The sequence below is a fragment of the Rattus rattus genome, chromosome 3 (assembly GCF_011064425.1).
Source record: "Rattus rattus isolate New Zealand chromosome 3, Rrattus_CSIRO_v1, whole genome shotgun sequence".
NCBI classification, from domain to species: Eukaryota; Metazoa; Chordata; class Mammalia; order Rodentia; family Muridae; genus Rattus; species Rattus rattus.
In genome coordinates this window covers 1622119-1635913 of record NC_046156.1, presented here as the reverse complement: position 1 = coordinate 1635913, position 13795 = coordinate 1622119, and positions in this window count along the sequence as shown.

Genomic DNA, 13795 nt, shown 5'->3' with positions numbered 1-13795 from the left:
GCTTCAAAGATGGGTGGACCTAGAAACAGCATAAACAGTGTACAGAGGAAATAGCTTGGCAGGGAATAGATTTCCAGTCTTAGGAAGTAAAGGTTCTCCCTCCCTGTCTACAATAGATGGTACTTTGCCATGGAGGTACTTAAAAGCAAAACGTTTGGTTTTAAACAATCAAGGTCTTTCTGGTTGCCTCCTCTTCCAACCTATAATATTGCACAGTTAGCAACACATAATAGAGCTTTAGTAGGAATATTAGACTGCTGACATTGGCTCACATGGAAATGTGATGGTATGTAGAAAATATAACCTGTGAAATGCAAAGGGCCCGCCGATCATTTGCAATAAAGATGTTTTATCACCTGTAGAATGCCTGCGGCCACTCCAGCATGCCTTACCATCACCTGTGGCTCACACGCTCCTCTGCCTCAGGTGATCTACTCACAGTTGCTTGCTGGAATTAGCCCAACTGCCGTGGATCACATGCTATGCTTTTTTAGGCAACTTTTCTTTCTTTTTTTTTTCTTTTTTTTTCTTTATTAACTTTCCCAGTTTCCGGGCCAACATCCCCCTAACCCCTCCCACTCCCCTTCTATTAGGCAACTTTTCTAAAGCAACCATTTAAGACATTTTCTGTCCTTCCAAAACTGCCGTAGCTCTTGTCCCTATCTCCTGACACTGACCCCTCATGGCATTGCCTTTAGTTAATTTTCTAAATAAGATGCCATTTTGTACAGCTGAATTGTCCTTTAGCAGTTCAAAACACCACAGTAAACCTATAACAAATGCCTTTGTTGAAAGAATAAAATTCTCGGCATTAAGGTTATAGATAAAGCAATGATTTCACTAACAGTGGGATAACTCTGTGTTCTGCTTCTTATCCAGACACTTCGAGAATCGAGAATTGATGGGGCACAGCAATTATGTCTAAAGTTCCTTCAGTCATGATTCCTTTTAAAAGACTGTCTCCATCATCTGCACTATAACTATGATGAAATTACAATAAGAGGAAAAGAAACACCCCAAACGCAATGATGCAAAGGAAGGTCCAGTGAAAGCCACAAAATGCATAAAGTAAATGGTAAAGTTTCCGTGGAGAGAGGCTTACCTGGACAAGGCAGTATGGCCACTGGGATCAGACGTAGAAGTCAGCCTCTTCAGACTGGCTTTTTATAGAAAGCACAAGCCCAGCCTCAGGGTAAATGGGAGCTATGGGGCCACTGCATCATCACTGCTTGCCTGTCAGACATGATTCATCGTAGGTGCTTCACCCACTTATTGGTCCAGCTACAGTGATGAAACCAGTAATGTGATTTTTTTCACATGCTGATAATTATGCCATCTGATCATTAACCCTGTTTTCAAGTATGATGATGTTTATAGGGGTTGGGGGTGATAAGGATTGAAAGAGCGAGAAGAAAATTCTGAGAAATCAAGTATCAGAAACTCTGCTTAAGGGTGTCATCAGTAGAGCCTCATTTCAGAAGGGTTTATTGGGTGGATCAGGATCTGAAGTAGGTGACAGATAGATAACTAGTAGGTGTTTCCGGCTCTTCAGGAAAGCTATGGTTTAATGTCATTACTTTCTCCTACTTGGGACAATTTAGTGGAATTAAACACAAGACAGAGCTAGAAACAAATAAACAAGTGAACATACAAAAATCCTAAAATGACTTTATTCTTTTTCCTTTTGAGAGTCCTATCTCCAAGAAAGGATACAGCAATGAAAGACTGGGAATCTCTATGAGAGAAATGGGAACTCTGAGCTGTGAGATGACCTTTGGCTTAGGTCCAAAGTAACTTAGTTTTAGTTCAGCCACTTTTATATCTAATGTGGCAAAGACTTGGATATGTGATTACAGGGAATGTGGATAATGAGGAGAGATCAATATATTGGTGGACAGTGACAAGGTGAGTTTTATGGTGGTGGACATTTGAAGAGAATAGTCACAAACTCTAGGGAGGGCATATAGGGTATTCAGGAGAGATTTCAGGGGAGACGGGCAAGCAGAGCATCCTTTCTCAAACTTAACCATGACTTAAAGGATGAAGTGGCTGTGTTTCCATGGTGTTTCTCTTTCTGGGAAAGAAGGAAAAGTTTCTTTCATAAGTTAGGACAGCAGTAACCTGTGAAGATTGTTTTCTGCTCACCAAATGTCCACCATTATAACATAGGCTGCTTCACCTCACTTCCCCTTTCCTTACTAGAAATCATGATTCACTAGAAAGTCTCTCTTTCTAGGCCATTGTTCTAAAAAATATATTATTTTTATGCAACAAAAACAACTGAACTGACATAAAAATTAAGAAAGACTGAATAAAATCTTGAAATTTTCTGGTTATTTTTTAACTTTTTTATCGGATTTTTTAAAATTTACATTTCAAATGTTATCCCCTTTCCACTCCATAAATCCCAGATCCTATCCCCAGTCCCCCTCCTTGTATGAGGGTGTTCCTCCACCCAACCACCCACCCCTTCCCACCTCCCCACCATGACAACCCCCTACACTGGGGGATCCAGGCTTGGTAGGACCAAGGGCTTCTCCTCCTTCTGGTGCCCAACAAGGCCATCTTCTGTAACATATGCAGCTGGAGCCATGGGTCATTCATGTGTACTCTTTGAGTGGTGGTTTAGTCCCTAGGAGCTCTGGTTGGTTGGTATTGTTGTTCTTATGGGGTTTCAATACAGAAATGGTATGTTTTCTCTTGTCCACCCTGAAACTTAGGTTAAGCAAACAATGTTCCTTAATAAGAGAAAAGCTCACTGAAAGAAAACCATTTCTGATTGATTCTTCTAAATCAACACAGAGAATTTTTTTCTTAAATGGAAACTTCCTTGTTCTCTATCAGTTCCTTTTATTCCCATTTACCATTCTTCATGAGAACTTCAGAATAATCTAGTGTAGAACAAAATAAGAATGTTACACAATTTCCATGTTTTTGACTGCATTAAAGAAAACTCCAATTTCTCTAATATCCATCTATTGTAATATTTTTAAAAAGGTATCTAATTGCTCTAAAATTTCTAAGATCTCAGACTCAGGGCTATGGGAGATTGCAACACCAATGGTGACACATGGAATAACCACAAACAGTAGGATCAGTTAATTGTCAAGCCAAATGTCAGGCTTGTGAAAGTGAGTAACAGAGTTTCCTGTAATGGCATGCCCTGGATCCTCCCTCCTGGGGTGCGGACTCAGTGCTCTTTATGCTTCTTGCAGTCATAGTAAATTTTGGGACGCGATGGAAAAATTTGAAGGTTCTCTAGCTCTACAAAAAAGAAAACACACTTCCCCAGTTCATTCATTAATGAAGATGTGAATGTCCATAGCACACCAGGTATGGCACATTGATGTATCAGTGAAAAACAACAAAGCTATTGAACCATTTGAACTGAACACATTGAAGGCAGAAATCCATTATAAATAATAAAACATGTGAGTATGAAAATTTTACATCTAGTGCAATTGAAAACAGTAGCAATATAAGCAATTAGGACCACCAACAAGTCAGCAGTATTTGTAAATAATATTCCAAGAGGTGGTATTTCGATTCAAAAGAACTGAAGCCATTGGGATACCTGAGGGCAGAGTGTTCAAAGTCAAACTCTCGAAAGGAAATGCCTCAAGTAGAATTCCAAAGAAAATGCTGGGGCTACCTGATAATGCTCCAGTGGCACAAGACTGAGGCACAGACCACAGCCCCACCTGTCAGCCTGCTTCCTGTCACCCACAGAACATGATGACTCATCCTCTCACAGGTCATTATAAGTCTGCTTTAAAAATCCTTAGGAGAGTATGACAAAGAAAGGTCTCCAGGTGCCCGATTGTCGTGTACTTTGGATATTTTATTTTTAAGAGCGAGAGTTAGCACTCTATAATGGAAGAGTTGCATTTTTAGTAGATTAAACACACATCTATAATCATTTTAATACAGGGAATTTATTTATGTGATAAGAAGGCCGACCAGTGAGTTACTTAATTTGTTAAATATAGAATTGGCCCAGAGCAGCAGGTCATTTTTCAGTGACAGGGTCCTAAAAGAAAGGACTTTGGGCAAAAAGGTAATAGGATGTTAATTGGGACTTATACAAGCTATGTCTTAGCCATGGTAGCTTATTAAGAAATACAGCACCATATATACTATTTCCAGGGGAGAAATGTGACAAAGCCAGCAGAAACTATCAAACAATGAGATGAAGTCAGCATGAAGCCAATCAAGAAATGACAGGGGAACCCAGGGTATCTCGAGAATACTATAGAAACAGCAGCAATTATGTTCCTATTATCTCTTTGCATTTGGTTTGAGGTTTTCAACCCCTTGGTTTTACTTTTCTGTTTTCATATTATGTTCTGACATTATGAATATTATTCAAACCTTGTGGTGGGATGTGTTGGGGGAGCATTAAATATATTTTTTTTCTTATATGCTTTTTTAGAAGAAAGGAGAACAATGTCAAATTAGTGCCAAGTAAAGTCCAGGATTCCTGCTCAGCATTACTTGGCATGTGGGTGGGGCATGTGGTCTGTTGTCTGCTGACTGTTGGGTAACAATTGAGTTACACCTCACTTTCCACAAACATAGTGGTCACATTCAGGCATGAAGAAAACTATACTTTCCATCAGGCCTCCTCTGTCCGCACGTCAGTAGCACTGGAGTTGTGTCAATTTACTAGATGGAGGTACAGTTAAGTTCTCCAAGTCCCCATTGACCTAAGAGGTGAGAACTTTATTAACATATAGTGGGTATGATAGACATAGTCTCTTTTAGTGGAGATGGGGGATGGTCAATATGAATGAAATAGGTAGACTATATCTCTATCTACCTACTGCCTGAAATACTAGTTTTTCAAAATGTTAACGTTGAAACACACTGACAGTGTGCCTTTTATAGCTACATGAGACGCTGTAATTATCTTAGTAAAAATTTTAATTAAAAGTCAGTATGAGAACCTAAAGGAAAAATTGATTCCCTAGTGAAAACTCTAAAGATTCTACATACTCATAAGAAGTCTTTCTACCACAGTATCCTCTCTATCTTGTATACTTCTGGTTCTCTATGTAAATAAGCCAATGACTTTTCATTTATCTGTCCGTTACTGCTTTGATAATATATCCTTTGCTTATTTTTATTTGGTCCTTCCGATTCAAGAAAAATATATTCTGTTAAAACATTCTGCACAAATTTTTCATTTGGTATACATATATATGTTCCATAAAAATAATATTAAATTATGTTTTTAAAAAACAATATAATGAAAACAGAATAGATGCATTTAATTTATATGTGACTATAAGTCAGCAGATATACTGTGGCAGATTTTATAGCAAATACTTTATACTTTTGGTAATCTCTGTAACAGCAAAACTTCTGCCTTTGGAGGATGAAAGTAAAGATAGATACTATACAAATAAGTAGGTCTTCAGGTTGTTGGTCTTTGCTATATGTTGTAATGCTAAATACTGTCCTCCAAGGCCTGGTTGCTCCTAGGGATAGGAGAATTGGCATATACAATTTAACTTTCCTCCATAATTTAAAACTGCCAGTAACTGGGCAGAAGAGACATAGTTGGAGTTGGGAGTTCCCAGGCTTGGGATCAGAGGAGAAGAACGAAGTGGACAAAGAAGGTGGAGAAAGGAGGAAGCTACCATGGGGTAGGTAAATCATGAAAACATAGCCATAACGGCTAGGCAATTGGAGTTAAGAGCTGCCCAGAGGGACCATGGCGAATCTAACTTGGGGAAATAGATTCTAATAATATAGAGGGTAAATATATGTCCAGCTCTAATGCTACTTAAGGCTTATAATAATAATAAAAGTTGTGTGTCTTTTATCCTGGAACTAAATGATCAAAGGAGGGATATATATTTCTACAAGTGGATACAACTGGACTCTGCAGATCTTGTTATAGACCCTAAAGTATAAACTTCATATAATATACATAACCAGAATAACATTCTTTTGACTTCTCTTCTACCAGTTAAATGTCCTTAGTTTGCAAGACATTCAGCTTGCTTACCCATTATATTACAGAGTTAGTGATTCCCAAAAATTTTCAGAGGTCAGGGTACTTCTTTTGGTGAATCATTTCATGCCTACAAAGATCCGCATTTGTTTCCTGCAAGCCTCATCACAGTAAAGAGAAACCTTTCACTGTTTTGTGTTAGTGGTTTGTCTTGAATGTAGTTGTTTATGTTTATTTTAATTTCCTAGAATTTTGCTAATCTGTCTAGCTATAATTTGATTTCACTTTTTTCATTTTCAACATTCCCGCCGAGGGGGTCAGTTGGGAAACAAAACAGCTGGGCATAAATAAGGTTTTGAATCAGATTCCTTATACTGCCAGGACACTTAATTTTTCCTCAGCCTCAATTTATTCAGTTGTAAAATGAGTATAAATGGTGTAGTGGTTTGAATAGGTACAGCTCCTATAGACTCATGTGTGAAAATGTTTGGCCCATGGGGAGTGGCACTACTAGGAGGTATGGCTTTGTTAGAGTTGCCTTGCTGGAGGAAGCATGTCCCTGTGGAAGATAGCTTTGAGGTCTCAGATATACACAAGCTCTACCCAGTGTGGAACACAGTCCCCTTCTGCTACCTTCATATCAATATGTAAAATTCTTGGCTTCTCCAGTATTATGTCTGCCTGCATGTCCCCAAGTTTTCCACCATGCTGAAACTCTGAAACTACCTTTGAAACTGTAAGCCAGCCCCAATTAAATGTTTTCCTTTATAAGAATTGCCTAGGGCATAGTGTCTTTTCACAGCAATAAAACCCTAAAACAGCATTGCCCCAGGCATATATGAAAAAAAGTACTTTTCAAAACCACCATTAAAAATGCATAAAGAGTAAATGTTATTAATATTTAACTCAGACATCATTGTTGACTGATTTTGATAGAACATATTTAGTTGTTCACCATTAAATTCAAGGAAGATTTTTTTAAACTAATGTTGGTAATTTGGGTATATGTAGTTTGTGGGGGGTAGATAGATGTCCTTGATCCATGTATTTTATTCATTTGTCAAGAAACTTTACAACCTTTTGTTCTTTTAGATCAGTTCTGTCTTTACAAACAAGGACAAGAAATAATTTCTGAGTGAGCATTGCCTTTATGTTTTGATGTAGTATTACTATCTACTAGTTTGTTTTATTGGATAATAGAAATGGCTTGCCCCTTTTCTTCTTTAACATTTATCTAGTCTTCTCTTGTTTATCCACCCTTAACTAGTCCTTACTCCAATCTCCCCTTTTCCCCAACTCAATCCCTCCTCTATTTTTTTCAGAAAAATATTAGCCTCCCTGAGATATCAACCAATTACTTCATAATGAGTTACAGTAAGACTAGTAGCATACCTTATATCAAGGCTGAAGGAGGCAACCCAGAATGAGGGAAAGGATCCCAAAAGCAGGCAAGAGTCAGAAACACCCTGATTCCTACTGTTAGGAGTCTCAAAAAACCACCAAGCTACACAACCATAACATATATGTAGAGGACCTAGTGCAAACCCTTTCAGAGTCCCTGATTGTCACTTTAGTCTCTGGAAGCCCCTAAAAACTTTGCTTAGCTGATTCTATGGAACTTGTTTCTCTTTGACCCCCTCTCTTTACCTACAATCCTTTCTCATCTTCCATGGGGTTCTCTTGGCTCTGCCTTATGTTTGTCTGTGGGTTTCTACAACTGTTCCAATCAGTTGTCAGACAAAGTCTTTTTGGCAACAATTGGGCTAGAGTCTAGTCTATGAGTATAAGAATATCACTGGGAATTATAATAAGTTTTTGTCAGTTCTATCCTAGATCTCTAGGCCATCCGGCCTCTGGTTCCTAGCCAACCGTACAGTGTGAGGCATGAACTCTCACTCATGTTGTGTGCCTTAAGCTAGACCAGTAATGGGTTCAATACTCCCACCAGTGCTGTACCATCTTTACTGCAGCACCTCTTGTAAGCATGAGAAATAGTAGGTCAAAGGTTTTGTAGCTGAATTGATTGCCAGTACCAACACAAAGTTGTTCCTGGTTACAAAAGATGGCATTTTCAGGTTCTATATCCCCAATTCCTATTTCCTTGGAGATTACATTTCATTTCCTTAGATTCCATGGAGTTTCTATTCAACAAGGTTTCCATATTGCTCCCCAAATCCCCACAATTCCATGCATCTTTCCAAGTACTGTCTCTCTCCACACCTCCAGTCCATCCTGATCTCTCCTGTTCCCATGTCTACCTACTTGAAATTCACTAAGTAAATATATTTTATTTTCCCTTCCCAGGAAAAGCCATGTTTGCCCCACCTTGAGCTCTCCTTGTTACTTACTGTCTCTGGGTCTGTAGATTATAGTGTGATTATTCTTTACTTTACAACTAATGTCCATTTATAAGTGAGTATAAACAATGTTTATATTTCTGATTCTGGGTAAACTCACTTAGAGTGATTTTTTTTCTGACTCCATCCATTATCCTTCAAACTTCATATTGTCATTTTTTAACAGCTGATTAACACTTCATTATATAAATGTACATTTTCTTTATTCATTTCTTAGTAGAGGTGCATCTAGGATGTTTCCAATTTCTGGCTGTTATGAATAGTGTTGCTATGAACATAGTTGAACAAGTGTCCCTGTAGTAGGATGGAGAATCTTTTGGGTATATTCCCATGAGTGTTGTAGCTGGGCCTTGTGTTAGATTGATGCCCTATACTCAGAGGACCTGCCAATTGATTTCCAAAATGAATATACAAGGGTGTACTCACACCAGCAATGGAGGAGTGTTCCGTTAGTTCTACATCCTCATCAACATGAGCTATTACTTGTTTTGTTTATCTTAACCATTCTGACAGGTATAAGTGTAATCTCAAGAATCGTACTGATTTGCATTCCCCTCATGGCTAAGAAGGTTGAACATTTCTTTAAGTGTTTCTTGGCCATTTGAGATTCCTTTGCTGGGAATTATCTGTTTAGATCTGTACCTCATTTTGTAATTGAGTTATTTGTTGATGTCTACTTTTTTTTTGTTTTTTGTTTTGTTTTGTTTTGTTTTTTGGACATTTGCCCTCCGTCAGATGTGGAATTGGTGAAATTCATTTCCTATTCTGTAGACTACTCTTTTGTCCGAGTGTCCTTTGCCTTTCAGAAGCTTTTCAGTTTCATGAAGTCTTATTTGTTAATTGTCTATGTTAGCACCATTGGTTTATGACATGTCTCCTGTGCAATGCTTTCAAGGCTATTCCCTACTTTCTCTTTTATCAGGGTTAGTGTATCTGCTTTTATGTTGAGGTCTTTGATCCACTTGGACTTGAGGTTTGTACAAGGTAATAACTTTGAATGTTTAGCATTATTCTACATGCAGACATCCAATTAGACCAGAACCATCCTTTTTCCTTTTTGTATATTTCTGGCTTCTTTATTTTTAAAAATTCAAGTATTCATAGTGTACAAATTTAGGTCTGCATCTTTAAATCAAATCCATTCTTCAACTTGTTTGGTGTTATGACAATACAAAGAAGATTTTTATTACTATAGCTCTGTAATACAGCTTAAAATCATGAATGGTGATACCTCCATAAATTCTTTTATTGTACAGGATTGTTTTTTGTTTGTTTTCATCTTTATTAACTTGGGTATTTCTTATTTACATTTCGATTGTTATTCCCTTTCCCGGTTTTCAGGCCAACATCTCCCTAGCCCCTCCCCCTCTCCTTCTCTATAGGTGTTCCCCTCCCCATCCTCCCCCATTACCACCCCCCCAACAATCACCTTCACTGGGGGTTCAGTCTTGGCAGGACCAAGGGCTTTCCCTTCCACTGGTGCTCTTACTAGGCTATTCGTTGCTACCTATGAGGTTGGAGCCCAGGGTCAGTCCATGTATAGTCTTTGGGTAGTGGCTTAGTCCCTGGAAGCTCTGGTTGGTTGGCATTGTTGTTCATATGGGGTCTCGGGCCCCTTCAATCTCTTCCAGTCCTTTCTCTGATTCCTTCAACGAGGGTCCCGTTCTCAGTTCAGTGGTTTGCTGCTGGCATTCGCCTATGTATTTGCTGTATGCTGGCTGTGTCTCTTAGGAGAGATCTACATCCGGCTCCTGTCGGCCTGCACTTATTTGCTTCAGCTATCTTATCTAGTTTGGTGGCTGTATATGTATGGGCCACATGTGGGGCAGGCTCTGAATGGGTGTTCCTTCTGACTCTGTCCTAAACTTTGCCTCCCTATTTCCTGCCAAGGGTATTCTTGTTCCCCTTTTAAAGAAGGAGTGAGGCATTCGCATTTTGGTCATCCTTCTTGAGTTTCATGTGTTCTGTGCATCTAGGGTAATTTGGGCTAATATCCGCTTATCAATGAATGCATACGATGTGTGTTTTTCTGTGATTGGGTTACCTCACTCAGGATGATATTTTCCAGTTCCATCCATTTGCCTATGAATTTCATGTTTTAACTACCCAGAATTTTTTGATTTTTCCATCTGAATTTCAGTATTGTTCTTTCCGGATATGTAAAGAATTGAGTTAAAATTTTTATGGAAATTGAGTTGAATCTAAAGATTCTTTTTAGTAAATTGGCTATTTTTAATATGTTAATGTTACCAATCCATGAGCATAATTCTTTTTATCTTCTGATATCTTCTTCAATGACTTACAGTTATTGCCATACAAGTCTTTTACTTGCTTAGTTAGAGTTATACCAAGATATTTTATAGTCCAGATATGTGGGTTGTGTCTCTTGGGGAACAAGCATGTCTGGTTATATACAGAGAGAAGAAAAGTAATAGATATTTGTAACCAATCTCTGGACTCTGACAGAGCTGTCCATAAAAATCCTTCTATCTTGAATAGTCTTGACTGATTGGTAGACCATAGTAAAAAAAAAAAAAAGAAAGAAAGTCAGGATATTGGCATAAAAACAAGACAAGTTGATGTCTGTACCCATTTTCCAGCTCCCCTTTCCTTCTCACTAATAAATTTCTTCATACTAGGTCTATTGCATGATTTGATTTTTCATGAGGACACCCTGGCCAGGGCAGCCAAGGTAATCTCTCCTGTTTCACTATACTGTCACATTCCATAAAACACAAAAACATCTGTGTACAAAAGGCAAATAAAATTTATTTTTTAATCAATATATGCTAATCAAACTAAAATATAAGTAATATAAAATATAAAAAATAGAAACTTAATACTGCTACTTTTTGTTCCATAAATTATAGGCTGAAACATTGTCAACAGTTATATCCTCTGGTCTAAACCAATTCTGCTGTATTTTCTATACTTTTTCTCTCTAAGAGAGATTGGGGATTTAGCTCAGTGGTAGAGCACTTGCCTAGCAAGCGCAGGGCCCTGGGTTCGGTCCCCAGCTCCGGAAAAAAAAAAAGAATAAAAAAAAAAAAGAAAAAAAAGAAACTGGCTCAGAGTGTTCTGATCACATGTATGAAGTTTAGATCAATAAACAGAAAAGTTCAAACTTAGCAGCCTCTCTGCTCAACTCAGGAAAAAACTCAGTTTTCTCTGTCCTCTAGATAGCATAGGACACCCTTCAAGGCTACTGCAGGTACCTCCAGGAAAGAACAGGTGGTCCATAGCAAGGAGCCCTGCTGCTTAATGATTTATGTTGGTATGATTTAACCCAAATTTTCTCCCTCAGGAACATGTGTTTGAATAACTCCTGATAGTCTTGTGGAGGAATCATGATGTTATATAATTAATATGTCTTCCCAGTGAGAAATCAATAAAGAATAAAAGCTCATTAACATTAATATACAACTTATTCTGATTAATGAACAAAAGAGAAAAAGCCTTAACCAGAAGACAGCTCCTTTACATCTTATACTTACCCATTCCATATATACCACCATACTTAAATGTCCTTCTGGTCGTGGCTTTAGGTTCCACTTCAAAAAACTGAATGAAAGATAGGAGACTAAAAGTGTAGCTTCCTAGGATTGCAGCAAAGATATTGGCAGTATCATTTTAAGTAAAATAGTGTTGTCATTTTATGTTTGTTATCTAAGGTCATCTTGCCCACGTGTCAGAAATATGTTTTTTTCTGATTAAAAAAAAAGCAACCAAACAAACAAACAAACAAAAACCCTAGGAGACTTAATGGAAGACTTGCTAATTATGATACTATATTGTCCCCCTCTTTGGTATGGGAAGCAGAGCCTAATGACTGGTCAATCTTTCTGAATAAATATTTACATCCTAACATCCTAAATTTCACTCATCTCTAACAGAATGAGTTGGAACAGTGCTTATCTTTGAAGTGTTTTGGAGATAGTGTTCCCTTAGATAAATTCCACTTGTATGATTTAGTGTCCCCTAAACAAATCTGTACTGGCTGGTTTTGTGTGTCAATTTGATGCAAGCTGGACATATCACATAAAAAGGAAACTCTCTTGAAAAGAAAACCTCCATAAGATCCAGCTATAAGGCATTTTCTCAATTAGTGGTCAAGGATAGGAGGGCCCATTGTGAGTGGTGCCATCCCTGTGCTGGTAGTCTTGGTTTCTATAAGAAAGTAAGCTTAGCAAGCCAGGGGAAGCAAGCCAATAACATCCCTCCATGGCCTCTGCATCAGCTCCTGCCCTGACTTGCTTGCATTCCAGTCCTGAATTCCCTTGATGCTAAACATCAATGTGGAAGTATAAGCTGAATAAACTCTTTCCTCCCCAACTTGCCTCTTTGTCATAATGTTTTGTGCAGGAATAGCAACCCTAAGAAAAAAAATCTATTATTAAATACTTTATATCATTTATTTTATTACTTTGGGTTTCTTTTGCAGAAGTTTTAGTAGAAAAGAGCATGATTGCACTTAAAGTTGTAAAGAGACCTACAAGTAGTTGAGAACCCCACCATTAACGAGAAACTCAGCACATTGCCATGGAGCAATGAGAGATGTGTTTTGAATATATAACCCTTCCCTAAAATATAACAGTTTTAGTTTTGTTTGGCCATAATTTTTTTTGCGTTACTGTCATATGTTTGTTTATTTGCTTTAATTTTCATTTTACTTTGGTTTTTGATGAAAAAAGAGAATGAAGTTGAGTGGGTTGGGAGGTTGGGAAGACAGAATAGTGGCACTAAGAGAAAACACATAGTCAAAATAAAGAGTACTAAACAATTAAAATGAAATGTGCATATGTTTTTGAAATACTTTCCTACAAAAAGAAAGTGTCATCTTCAGGTCTTCTTGGGAGACAGTGCTCTAGGGAAGTGGCCAGTCATGCAGGCACTTGGGATGCTGAAACAGATGTGGTGCTGAAGGACTACTTTCTATCTTAGACTGGTGGAACTAAAATGATCGAGGTGGCATGTGAAGCAAGTTCAGATGTCAGACAAGAAAGTCTCCAGGAGACAAAATAAACAAAATGAGGTGCTATGTAATAAAGTCAGAGTCTCCTGAGGGAGATCCTAACAGCACAATGAGCGAAGCTTTGAAGATGAAACCAACTTATAATAGTTCCTAGGATGTTGGAAATGTATATATAATCTTTGCAAGAAAAAGCTGCATGAAAAAAAAAAAGACCCAAGAGGGAACCCGTGTGTACTGCTGGTGACAAAATTAAAAGTTAGTGCTGTTTAAGCCTCTTGGAACTGAATTGGTGTCATCACACCTTTCCATTGCTGGCAGAGATCTAAGAGTTTAATGTTGTCCCTGCTGAGCTGCAGTCTCTTTTGGTCTGGTCCTCTCTATCTTGTTTCTAAATGTACACAATTTATTTTTTTTATAGCACCTCAAAGTTAAGAGTTTGACTTGAATTTTAAAATAATTTTTGATTTTGTTTGTTTTAGCAGTGTTGAAATAGTTAAGGCTGTGTTA